Source organism: Betta splendens, chromosome 3 (genome assembly GCF_900634795.4).
Source record: "Betta splendens chromosome 3, fBetSpl5.4, whole genome shotgun sequence".
Taxonomy (NCBI): domain Eukaryota; kingdom Metazoa; phylum Chordata; class Actinopteri; order Anabantiformes; family Osphronemidae; genus Betta; species Betta splendens.
The window spans coordinates 18,728,254-18,741,694 of record NC_040883.2 but is presented as its reverse complement, the minus strand read 5'-3'; positions in this window follow the sequence as shown (position 1 = coordinate 18,741,694).

Sequence of the window (13,441 nt, the reverse complement as noted above, 5' to 3'; positions counted from 1 at the left end):
TTCTTGGTTACCTGGACAAAACGATTCCTTAACGTGAGTAAAAACGTTTGGTTTCATTATAAGTTAGCTTTATTTTTTTCTATCTTGTTCTTATAGACTATTCATAGCATCATTATTAACCTACAGTATATTTAAAGGGGCTGAGGATTATTATAACAATTATAACATCTATCTATCTATCTATCTATCTATCTATCTATCTATCTATCTATCTATCTATCTATCTATCTATCTATCTATCTATCTATCTATCTATCTATCTATCTATCTATCTATCTATCTATCTATCTATCTATCTATCTATCTATCTATCTATCTATCTATCTATCTGTCAATCCGTCAATCCGTCAATCCGTCAATCCGTCAATGTATCTGTTATTTGGTCTCATAACTTAAAAGTTTCACCAACTAACACAACCTTCCTAGAGAAACACAACACCGCTGGCACTCAACACAGTCCACGCGCAGCACCACACGCGCCACATGGCAATAATTTCAGAACCATGAACAGCTCCGTTGGCGGATTGAAGAGTAATGCATTATTGAAAGCCTATATCAAACAGCTCTGGGGTGCTGTCTCTCTGCGCAGGGGCTCTGGATGAAGTCGGACTGTCTGCCTGCACAATAGCCTCTAATATGTTAATGGCCGTAAGGGATGCCTGAGGTACCGTCCCCAGCTGCCTCGCCTACCATATGTCAGCCCGTTACGACAGAGTCCTCTATTAATCAGGGGGCTATTTCATCAGTAACTTCGCCGATATCATAACCCTTAAAGCTCTGTCAATAGTGGGCCGAACCATCTCCTGATCGTGGGCAGACGTGAAAGGGCCTTCACTCTATATTTATGTTGCGATCATTTAGGTGAACCCCCTCCCATTCCCATTCAGCCTGGACCCAGCTTCTCTTGCCCCATCCCATAATGCTTTGGGTGTCCTGTTTGAATCTTTTAGCAGGATGGTAAATTATGAACCTCACATAAAAAATGATGTATAACATTTTTTTAACTTTCTATAGTATTTTTATTATTTTTATTATTATTGTCATTGTTATTATTATTATGTAACGATGTTTTGCGGTCACTGAACCGGTCCCTCCTCTCTCCTGCCCGCTGTGGATTAATCATGGTGCCTATACCGATGGATCTCATAACTTAACTCCTTCAGGCTAGTGCTCGTGCAGTAATTAGTCTATACCTCGGATGTAAATAAAAGGAAATTGGATTCCTGACAGACGAGATGAGGAAGTCTCTGTCACCAAGTCGCCAAATAATGATTTCAGCGCACGTTATGGTAACGCAGGCTCTGAGATTTACGAGCTAGCGACTTTTCACCATAGCTCTGAAGGGAGTGGGCCTGCCCTAATCGCAGCTGTTGGGCACTCAGGTTAAGATAAATTAGATTATTATTATCATTACAAGGCTACAAGCTAAAATAAAAACTAGAGAGCGCAGATGTACTGGGCGGATTCACTTCGAACTGGCTAATGCCCTTGTTTTTGACATTGTTCAACTTCACAAGTATCTAAAAATTTTAAATAAGAGCTCCCAGTGAGGGCTCTGTTGATTTAACAATGCACAGGAAGGTTGGCCTGTGGACAGAAATGTCAAACCTGGGATGTGCATGGGTAGATCCCCCAGATCTGCACTCATTTCCCACTTATATTTGCTCAGTAATCCGTCGTGGCAGCCCTCCATCGCCCGGAACTCGGTTTGAGAGGCGATGCTGTTGACACAGGGGTATATTTCAATCACAGAGGGTTCAGAGTCAGACGACCAACTTATTTGTCTAATAAATCCGTCATTTAGTAAGAAAAATATTTGCTGTTGAGGGGCTGACCTCTTGCCATGTAGCCAGTGACAAATAAAAATGGGCATGATATGCAGGTAGCCTGCATAAGAAGCACCATTTAGACTCAGATTTGAACGGATTGCATCCAGACATTACATCCAGGGCAGTATTTGGTAACACAAACGTAATTGAAACACAAAAAACAGTTTTGAAGTTCAGAAGTCAGATGAATGGAAAGAATACAACGACAAAAACGAACAAATGCAGTAAAACAGTGCTCTTTTGTGCCATCTCTTGCGATCTGTGTTCAAATTGAAATCGAAATAATTAGTTTTACGTCTACAAACGACAAAACTGAGAACAATTCGCCTAATCGCAATGAATGCACGGATCAAAACGTGAGTTTTTAATCCAGCTGATCAGTCGCCAGCCACGTGCCACCCAGATCAGCGAACAACTCACAGTCTGAATTCAAGTCTCTTTGCAGGAGACGTGGACGAGTTTTCCGTCACGAAGTTGACTACAGGACACGTTTTAACCCTTTAGCTCTCAGCCTCCTGCACCGTTTGACATCAATATGTTAAAGTGTTGCACTAACACATCAAAGCGCTCGTCACCGCCCGCACGTGGCTCGTCGCTGTACGTTTCACCTCATTCAGAAAATCACGCGTCGCCACCTAAATGTCACTCCATTCAAAATGTGCCTCACTATCTAAATGTCATTTATTTCCCAAGTCCCGTGTCTTAAGAGCCACTGTGGCCCCGGGCGGGGTGCTCTTTGAACCCGTGTATTGAACCTATTTCCCTGCACGTGCTGCAGCAGTAAAAAAAAAAAAGAAGATAGGCTCACGCGCCGAAAACAAGTGGAAAGGTGATTCAACACCAGTGCAATACAATAGGGTGGACACAAATAAAATTCAAGTTTAGTTTCGGTATTTTTTGTGATTCAGCAACAAACAGAAAGCTACAAATGCAATTTGCATTTTATTTATAAAACAAGCTAAATGCTGCTGTAATAATTAATGTAACCTATATATTCACCAGCGCTCACAGCTGTTTCCATTGTAAAGCAGGAAGATGTTTTCTTGCCCTAGATTGAACACCAACGCTGGCTTTCTAATTCTCATTATTTCCTTTTGATGACGTCATCTCACAACAACTTTTATAAATGACTTGCGATTTAAACTGATGACAAACGCAGCCTATAGGCTCCACTTTGCTGTTATGCGCATGCTCGCCAGAGTTCCCGATCGGCGTTTGCTGTCGCTGACCTTGGTGCTGAACCCTTCAGTATATAATGAGCAGATCTAAACTAATATCTCGTTATCATGGTGACCTCTGAAGTTCGCATATACCTGTCAATAAATTCAGCTGATGTGAATCCTTTGGTAAAGATTATTCCCAAAAGATTCAAACACGTAAGAAATTACTTTACTGATCAGACTTTTATGAAGTGCTTCATACCGACAAACGTCCAAAATCCAATTGATATTAATGTTAGGCAAAAAACTCAACACTGTTGTTATACACATTACATTAAATGTTCGGGTTTAATCATTAACTGGTTGGTCTATATTTTAACTTTGACACACAATTATTGCACGTATAATAAATTCTACCCTGCAAATCTGCATAAAAGTTTTTATAGCAGCCTATATAACATCTAGTTTTTCATTCAGGGCCTGTGAGGGCATTTCATGTGGCAGCGAGAGGCCAGGTCCCCATCGGTAGATATTGAATATCTTCCTCTGTACACATGGACTTCGATAATGAGGAGAGTGTCGGCCACCATTTGCCCGCCGCCACGCCATCAAATATTCATCACTGTTGATTAAACAGCCGGCAGCTCCCGATCGGCAGGGTGTCAAATTTGTATCCAGCTACGTCTGTGCGCACCTCGGCTGAATACAGTCACACTGAACTGAAATCACCCCCGAAATAATAAAGAGGTGCAGAGCACGTTCCCTAAGAGCGTGTATGTGGCGCATATGCGTGGGGGGTGGGGGGCAGGGATATGGCTGCACGCTTAAAATCTTGCGGGGTTTAAGCGGCAATTGACGTTTTTCATCCAATAACCATCAGCAGAAAGAAAACTGTATGAGACTGAAAGGGGGGGGGGGGGGGGGGTTACTGTGAGGCAGGTTAAATATTTCATGAGGTGTTGGAGTAGAGAGGAAAGACTGCCCAGGAAGGTTGGTTCAACTCATTTGCTGAACTGGAGCTGAGGAGGATGCAGGGAAACACGTTGGTGGAGTATTTTGCCAGAAGAAACATGGTGTGACTGGTTAAACCCATGAGTCACCTTATTGGCTGAGTGGATCTCCTCTTCAGAATCGGTGAAACAGCAGCGTTCGTTCTAGCAGCAGTACCACTCCCCCCTGTGCCACTTTAAAGCCCCATGGCTCATTTGGCAAAACAACACAAGTCTAATTGGATGATTGATAGCGGTTTAAGTTTTTGTGCTCCCATGACAGAAAAAATGACAACATTCCTTCTCCCTGCTGCTCATGAAATACACATGCAAAGTGAAATATTATGACAAAGAAACTAAGTAATCACATGCAAATGACAGGGGACACGTTGTAAAAGATGACCTGTTGTGATGCATTGGTTTGTTTAATCAAGTCCCAAACCTCCAAATAATCCTTTTGTATTGTAAAAACATGCATTTGACCTTGTTCAGTTTGTTATGATAATCGCTATAGCATCGATGACTTGTTCAGTGAACTGTGAAGGATGTTTATGACAACCCTGAAAAATCAGCCAGCGTTCAACAGCGAGAGGAAACAAGTGTCTGAGAGGGGAGGGAGAAAGAGACAAAAAGAGGGCTCAGCTTACTGCTCATTGATTGTCTCTCTGTGATCTTATTAGCCTCTTGTTACTCAGACTGGAATATCATCCTCTGGATCCTCTTACTGGAATATCCGACTCATGACACAGCTGTTAGATCAGCGCCTCAACCTGAGCGTCACAGAGCGACCAGCCAACACGCGGCGAAGACGACAGATGCTGCACGGATGCCAGTGTTTGTGTGTCTGTGTTAAAGGCTCCTGTCCCCGTCTGAAGCAGTGAGGTCACGCAGGTCATCTTTATCAGAGATTAACACAAAAAACAACAAAGTAAAAGTTTGAGCTCTGCCCAAGGGCACCTCGTCAATAACCTGTGTCCAGGCAGCGAACAGGCCGCTGCTGCTGCCTCGCATCACTGTTATACCACATAATACCTTGTTTATTAATGATGATCACACTCCAGAGGCGACTGCTGAGTGCTCGCAGGATCTCATGTAAGTTCCAGACATTTCTGACACTTTCCATCAATACCACGTGTTCTGACATTGATTGTTATGTCTTCAGTGTCCTGACTTCACACCTCGCGGGTCACGCGGTATGAAATCAGCGCGCAAGTTTATTACTCTGGGGACTTCATCGACTCCTTAGAAGACTGACAGCTTTGACAGGTGGAGCTGCAGTCGACTTTGACAAAGTACTGATTAGCCTGTCACTCTGAATGGAGAGACGCCACTAACTATGTAAAATTCATTCATTGACTCCCTTCGAGCCTGACGGAGCCAGATACACTGAGTATTGACTATTGGCACTGTGCTGGTGTTATGAACGCGGGTCACACTGATGAACACTTCTAGTAGTAACAGTTGGTATCACTTTGGTAATTACATGCCAGCTTATTAATTAATAGAATGTAACTATAAGATTAATTAATAATGCAAATTGTCCTTTAAACCTGACAGGAGATCATTTCCTCATTTAGTGCATGTAGTTGTTTTTGTGTGGGGCATTGTTTTCAAGTAAGAACATGCCGTATGGCGGTAAATTAATTTTTGAAGACCTCAGCACAAACGAACGCATTCAAGCGAAGAAATAAAGCAAAGCTAAGAATAGCTTGAACTTCAAAACATCCTTTACCTCAAACCTCAGCAGACCAGACTAGTGTTGATACCTCCTCTAATTACCGTGATTGACTGTTATGCAATATTATCCGTCTGGGTCCCCCACCCTCACATCGACCCCCCCGGCACGTCAAGCCGTCCCACCCAGTCAGGATCTAAATATCACCCACTTATTGACCAGTGTGACAAATGGCATGGCAGAGGGGTGGGGAGGGGCATGGCGGGCTGGGGAGAGGGGAAGGTGAGGAGATAAAGTGTACCACTGAATAATTCAGAATGAAAACACAGAGGAAATCAATCACAGGGCCAAAATCTGATATTAACAGCAAATTACACCAAAAAACATTAGGTGGCAGTTGGTGCTTGTGTTTGAGTTCCCCAAGTAACTCATTTAGTGAATCAAACTCTGTCAGTGAACTCACCCGGCTTTTATTTTATGACTTTTAAAATAACCAACTGCAGGGAGTGTAATGCTCTCAGTGTTAGTCAGACACTTAAGAGTTGCTAAGTAATTAGCACTACATGGGACATAATTGGCTGTCATCAGCCTTTATTGGTCAATTACCCGCTCAAATCAAGTGAGTCAGCCAAATGTAACATTCTTATTATTACTCAATTAAAACAAATGCTCTCTGTGGTAGGGGCTTTGAGAGGGTGAGAGATTTGGGGGGTGGGTGGGGGTGGGGGGGCTTCACATTCCCAGTATATCATCAGGTAATTAATATATTCATTAACTCACTCTGTGTTGAGCTGCGACCTGCCTCTGATCATTTCATTTCCCCTCCTTGGGTTCAATACTGCAGTGGCTCCATAATTAGTTTGATTTATATCCAGTCCCTGTAATGAAGGAGCGGGCTCCGTCCTTTCCTCTTCATTTTGCACAGCACCGCTGCTCCACTCTTCTAATGCCCAATAAATACATCAGGCCGTTCTCCACGGAAGGAATATGCCTTTGTGTATTGAGACAGCTCATGAACAAGAAACAGAGACATGGTTTATGAAAAATTCACACCTGGATCTTTGTGGGATGGAGCAAGGGCCTGTGTGTAACATGGCAAGGAAACACGGCTTATTAAAGATTGAAGCACACATACATGATTCTTTTCTGTCTCAGGACTGAGCTTCTTGATACCACTGCCCAAAGACCTCTGGGTTTGGGAGAAATGCAGAGCAGGAAGATGCTGAAGGGGAGTCGAAGGTATGGGGGGGGGGGGGGGGGGGGGGGGGGGGGGGGTTCTCTGGAGGATGATCTATGCTGGCAGGTCAGCCTGAACAATAACAGCTGTGGGTGTTTAAACAAAGCCAGGTTTCAAGGCTGCTTACGATCTCTGTCAGGGATTTTGGGTAAGTACGGGTCTCAGGTCAGTATCGGCAGTTATAGATATGGTCCCACTATGTAATACATATAGTGTGATCCACCATGTGACTTCAGAGACTTGCCTCTCAGCAGGGTGCCTGAGGAGCGCACATGAATGATTTCAGCATTAATAATGCTCCATTGATTATTGTTCTGCTGTTTAAAGGTGAATGGCAAAGCTTTCTGAACAGCAGGGGAGGGAGAGGTCTGTGTGTCTCAGCGAAGGCCTGATTTACATTTTGGAAAGTGCACCTTATTCCTGGGGGGGTTGCCTATCGTTTTCAGTCAATACTGACTCTGAACTTTCATTGTTGTGAAACACTCACGGCTGCACATATGACTGCTGCTGTTAGGTTCCTTACAGTTTGTATGTGGTTGAAAACCCAAATTTAACTCCATAAACATGCTGATGCTGCTTTATTCCGACTGAGAGTAATGCTTTACAATCATAATACTATTATTCCAAAGGTCTCTATATTGCCGCAAAACATGTTTGATCTCCTTGGTTCGATAAGTTTCAGGTCTAGTTTTTGGCCTATAGGCCGACTCCACCTCTTTTTGCTGATCCCATTAATCACGGGCCTGACTGAACGGCAACAGCTGTGTGGTCTGTTTGAGAGGCGCTACACCTTCCAGAAACACGAGCACCGGCTCCTGCCAACAACTGCCCTGCAGCTAGCTCTGCGTTGAGCTTATCCCACACCAGGATTTCCAGCAGTGGAATCGTCAGCATAAAATAAAACAACACAACACAAAATTTAAGGAAAGGAACTTATGCTTCTGGACACACTGGCTACAAATGTGCAGCGTTAACTGTGTCATTTTAATGATGTCAATTAGGTTTACTTTTGGTGCATCGTGTAATAAAACATTTCGTAAATGCACGATTTGTAGCCATGCAGGACTGCACATTGGTTTTTATCCATTTTACTGGGTTACGCTAAAGCTCTTTGGAAGCCATATGTACAACCAAGGCAATGCTAAATGGCAATGACAGGAAATACTATGAGATTTCACAAAAGCCAAATCTAAGCGGGTGGAAAAATAAAGATAATCGTCAGTGCCACATTAAAAGGGGCCAAATTAGCTAGCTAGCCAGCCGTCCATCGCTCACCATCCAGTATCTCTCAGGCACATTTAGAACGCATCGAATGCCGCTCGTTCCACCATTTCCCCTCACTCAATTATTGATGGTAATTATCATGGCGCGCTCAGTCTGCGCCATAACAATATATTCTTAACAAGGCGCGGGTCTGTGGGCATCCTCTCTCCATGATCCTATTTCTTATGGGGCGCGCTTGTTTTTCTTTTCCCCGCTCAGCTGAACACTAATCACTCTGATTCTTTTATATGTAATAATTTATGTGACTACAAAGTCGCTCTTAGCAATCGAAGCAGAAACAACTGCCTGATAACAGCACGCATGCCTTTTATGAATGTGCTCAGAAGAAGAATTAATTGCTTAAAATTGTCTATAGCGAATATATATGCAGGACTAACTTTAGTCTTTTATTCATTGATATTGTTATTTTTCCATCAAACCTGTTTTCAAGGTGAGGGCAAAGCGACCTTCAAAATGGATGAACTGTAAATAAAAAAGGAACACAAATGAAAGTGTGCCTCAGGTCATTGGAACGCGCTCACCCAGCAAGCAGCATGTTCCACATATGTAAAATGACACAGTGCCACACGTGTAAACAGGCAAACGGGACAAAAAACGGAACAGCTTTCTCTCCCCTGATTATGATCTGGGCTCTCTGTTATCTGTTCCTCCTTCCATTTTGGTGGAAGGCCCTCGCTTGCCGTCTTCCAGCGCCGCAGGGCATGGAGCTAGCCGGCGGTGAGTTTCCATCAATTAGTGCACCCCCGCGGCCTCGTGGCAGAACCCACCTTTGACTGCAGAGAGATATTGATTAGTTCAGCTGCACTGTCAGGTCTGGAGCGAGCAGGGCCGGGTGATCCAAGGCCTTCGCCAGAGACAAGATCATGTTGAGTTTTTGACACATGTAAGCACACACGTATACACACAGGCACATGTGTTCGCGCACACACACACACACGCACAAGTGCACACAAGACCGAGCACACTCACGCGTGGACACACATACAAACACAATGAAATGTGCATTCTCAGATGACTGCGAGGTGAGAGAGAGGGAAGATAAGAGGAGAAGTCCACAAGAGTGGCTTGTCAGGAGAGTGACGGCTGAGAACTGAAAGGTGCTTGTTAGTTTTTTTTCCTTATCCTGGTGGAGTTCCTAGGAAAACAACTGGAGAACCTCTAGACTGGTGGAATATCCCAAGTAGAAACTATATAAATATATATATATATATATATATATATATATATATATATATATATATATATATATATATATATATTCAAAAAAGCGCTTCAATGTAGAACTACTATTTTTCGGAAAAACAACACTGCTGTTATTTTATGTGAGCTGAAAGTGGGGCTTGACAACACAGAAGTCTACACAACGTGCAGCATCAGAGCAAATCAAGAAACAAAACATTTGTCTTTGACACAGTAAAACAAGTTGTGCCTAGATGAATAAATACTGTTTTTATTTGTGCACTTACTACACAAGGAGGAGTACATAAACCCAAATCATAAACTCCGTCTCATTACATTTAAAAAAGCCTGTTAGACAATAGGAGGAACAATAAAACGTCCCTTAAATTCACCACAAATGTATTCAGCTCTGTGGAGAAAAGCTGGGTTTTTGGAGTTCCTACGATGATGCAATCAGTGGTAACTCCACAGGTGCTCACCTGTAGAGACAAACATTTTACTGTTTGGTGACTTTCCAATTGCAAGGTCACATTCGTTTTCAAAGAATCTTCTTAAAAAAAGATTCTCAGTCAACGCCAAGACAACCTGAAGCTACTCCATAGCTGCGACATCTGATGCCGCACTGGTGCCGGAATTCACGAGTCACAAACATGGCTCAGATACAAAACAACAGGAAAGGAAAGAAGAAAGCAAGGAAGACTGAGAGATGTGAAAAAGGCAACGCAACTACAGTAACACTAAGGAAACAGGTGAGGAAATCCTACTGTACCTCGGTCTGTGCAAAGCTAAGCGCTACAGTGTCCACCACAAGAGTCACAGTGTCTCAAAAGGGACAAGATCACAATTTAGAAATCCATTATTGGTTTGACCACAAAACCGCTAGATCTGTTGGTTAATTCAATAGCTGACTCAAATAAAAAAGTAAAATCGATTAATTAGTCTAGTTGTCAAACAATGAGGGGAGGCATTACTGTTATTATTATTATTAATTATTATTATTATTATTATTATTGGACACTACATTTGACATAGAGAAACACATGTGAAACAATGTTGACCGATAGAGTTTAACTGTAAAAACAAATAATAAACAAACAAATAATAACAAAGATATGATCTACGATTCACTAACTGAACAGTTCATGTGGTTTGTGACCATAGAAGTAATGGAGCAAACGTTGCAGCTGAAATGAAGTTTGAAATACAGTAAAACTAAAATCAGACTTATGAAAACTTTAACTTCAGAGCATCCTCCGTTGAGCAGCAAGGCAAAGACAAACACAGGCCTCCCCTTTATCGAGCCTCTCTCTATCTGTGCCTCCCCTGTGCTAAATAATTTTTGCACAGTTCCTAAAGCTCTTGTGCCAGTAAGTTAGCTGCAATAAAAGCAAAGCTCCAGCTGCTGCTGAATCATTTTAAGCCGCTTGCTAAGAACTATCCCAGTCAATAAAGCATCTTATGACTCAGAAATATCTGTATTGATCTGGAAAATGTTTATTTGTTATTGGTCTTAACATTCAATTTAAAGCAAAACACAAAGTAATAGCTCGACTTAACAACTCCTAAAACGGCTTAACGTGCAGCCAGGGCTTAGACGATGTGCTGCATCAGCTCATTTTCTGTCTCAGATGTTAATCGTATCAATTTAAAAACAATGCAGAGGCGAGGATGCTCGGCCTTCATCCGCGCCCTTCCTGCTGTGCACGCTGCACCACACCGCTCTGTTTGCAACAAACACTTCCCGTCTCCTCTCTGCTTCATCCAAGCAGAACAACGTCACTGATGGAGACCTGAACCCCCCTGCAGTTCCTCACTCTCTGTTGGTTAAATAAGCCATTTCACCTTCTTTTCATCCCCCTTTGCTCCACTCACAGCCGTCACCCTGTTATGCTGAGCTGAGGATGCGGGTGCTGGTGTGAGAGTTCTGCTTCATCTATTCCAGTATTACACAACAGATGTTTAGTTAAAACTGGGCCTTTCAGAACGGCCTAATATTTAATTATTAATCCAGATTCATCTATTTATTGTGTAACACTTCAACTCTAGTCAACTGACTGTGCTATATAGTCTATATAGATTCAAATTACTTGTGCGACTAGATTTAGGCTTGGTTTGATATTTGAACATGTTCATTTATTGTTTTGCTTAGAGGCAGTCATCTAAAAAAGAGAAATGTAAAGGGCTTTCTGGTTTTCAAAAAGCAGGAGATAGTGAAAATATATCCTCAACTTACAGTGTAATAAGGCCAAGTGAAAAGCTGTTAAATGCATAAAAAACACAATATTTCCTCATGTCGTTGTCGCTTTGGTGGGGTTTAATATTACACCCTTCGCCTGTCAGACGGGACATTATGCAAGTCATTGCTGGGGGATCATCTGGGCTGCTCGCCTGTGATTTGCAACATCCGGATGGTGTCATTTCTCTGCCAAAAGTGTATATCCCTGCTCAGATTGATTTTGTCGCCTCATTGCTTCCGAGGCCAGCAGGGCGAAGGAACGGTCATAATTGAGAGAATTAGCAAAACCTTAAATATATGGCAGGTGATATATCATTACCCATAGACTTGACCTCGCCTGACCCCTCCCTGCTCCCATGTGGGCTCCTGCTCAGGCTGGCATGCAGTAGACGGAGGGGCCGCCTGCCTCTCAAACAGCTAAATCAACAGCGTCTCGCCGCAGCTCATGTTGGAGCGTTTTGCTTGAACGGTTTCATGAAAAACTAATCATCTGTTCATCATGTAGATCAAACATACAGGGTGCAGTGATTAGGAAAAGCAATCTGATCATCTTGAAAAGTCAGTAGTCCACGTATAATAATTTTCAGATTAGAAATGCCCCCCCCCCCCCAATCCCCAGCCCTCCTGTCGGCTCTTATACCCTCCTCAAAGTTCAAGTGCAGAAGCAAAATTGTTATCTTGTTTGTAATTGCTGCTCCGTTGGCTCCTGTGTCGCCACAGTCTATCTCTATTTCCTACATTTGTCACAGAAAGAAAACCCAGCCTGATCCAACCTTATTCCTATTCTGTCTTCACCACTCAGAAGAATTAATTAATGTTATGAGACTTCTCCGTATTGTTTTACACTCAAACGGCCTGAAAATGAAGTACGGCTTTTAAAAAGCCAACATGGATTACAGGGAACAGAGCAGGCACTGTTGTTCAAGGATGATTATTCAAATTTCCAATACTTATGTGCCGTCTTTAATCTTGTAAAGGCTTCACAGGAAGAATGCATCCAGTAATTAGAGCAGACCCTGTCGACGGGCAGGCCACCCGGTTATCTATTTCCCCGTTTGATGCAAACATGTGAAGTAAAACAAAGGTCAAAGCAATCTCCCTGCGCCAGCAAAAATAATTAGGATTAGCAAGTTTCAGAAAGTAACTTGAGAAAAGCAAAGTTGTTCCAAGGAAACCATTTAAAGTTGGCCAGTGTCAAGATTCCCTGGAGATCAGAGGAGAAAAAGATGATTTATTTTGTACAGAGTCTCTCTCAAGCATAAAACAATTACCTGCAGATGTCCCTATGTTACTTAAGCAAATAAAGTTGAAATAAATAGTGCCTATGGAATGTTTAATACACCCACTGAATGTAATAACATTTTGTCGATTCCACAAAGTGGACTGGAATGAAATTAGAGGTCCCCATAGTCTGTAATGAAATGTGGTGCCTCCCGACTCTAATGCATTTTGTCATCATGAGGACATATTAATGCTCTTCTCCAACTTTTTCTTGATGGATGTAACTCTCAGGAAGTAAAGACAAGCAAGAACAATGATGTCGGCGACTCTGTCTGGATCCCGCAGCGCAAGATTTTAAAATTGGTGAAACACGAACACCTTTGTTTGAATTTGCATGGTGTCATTTAAAAGCTCACAGTCTAAAAAACGTGTAAGAGAATTAATACTATGAAGTTAGAAAAATGAATTAAGCAAAAGATTTATTTTGAGTTATTCATCTCAGGTCATTTAAATTAATTATGTTTCCCTCTAGACGATTTGGACGCTACACCCTATATTCACACTTTCTAACTGGTCACAAGCCTAATTTTAGGAGGCAGCCCCATCTCTTATTGCCCATGGACTCAGCTGA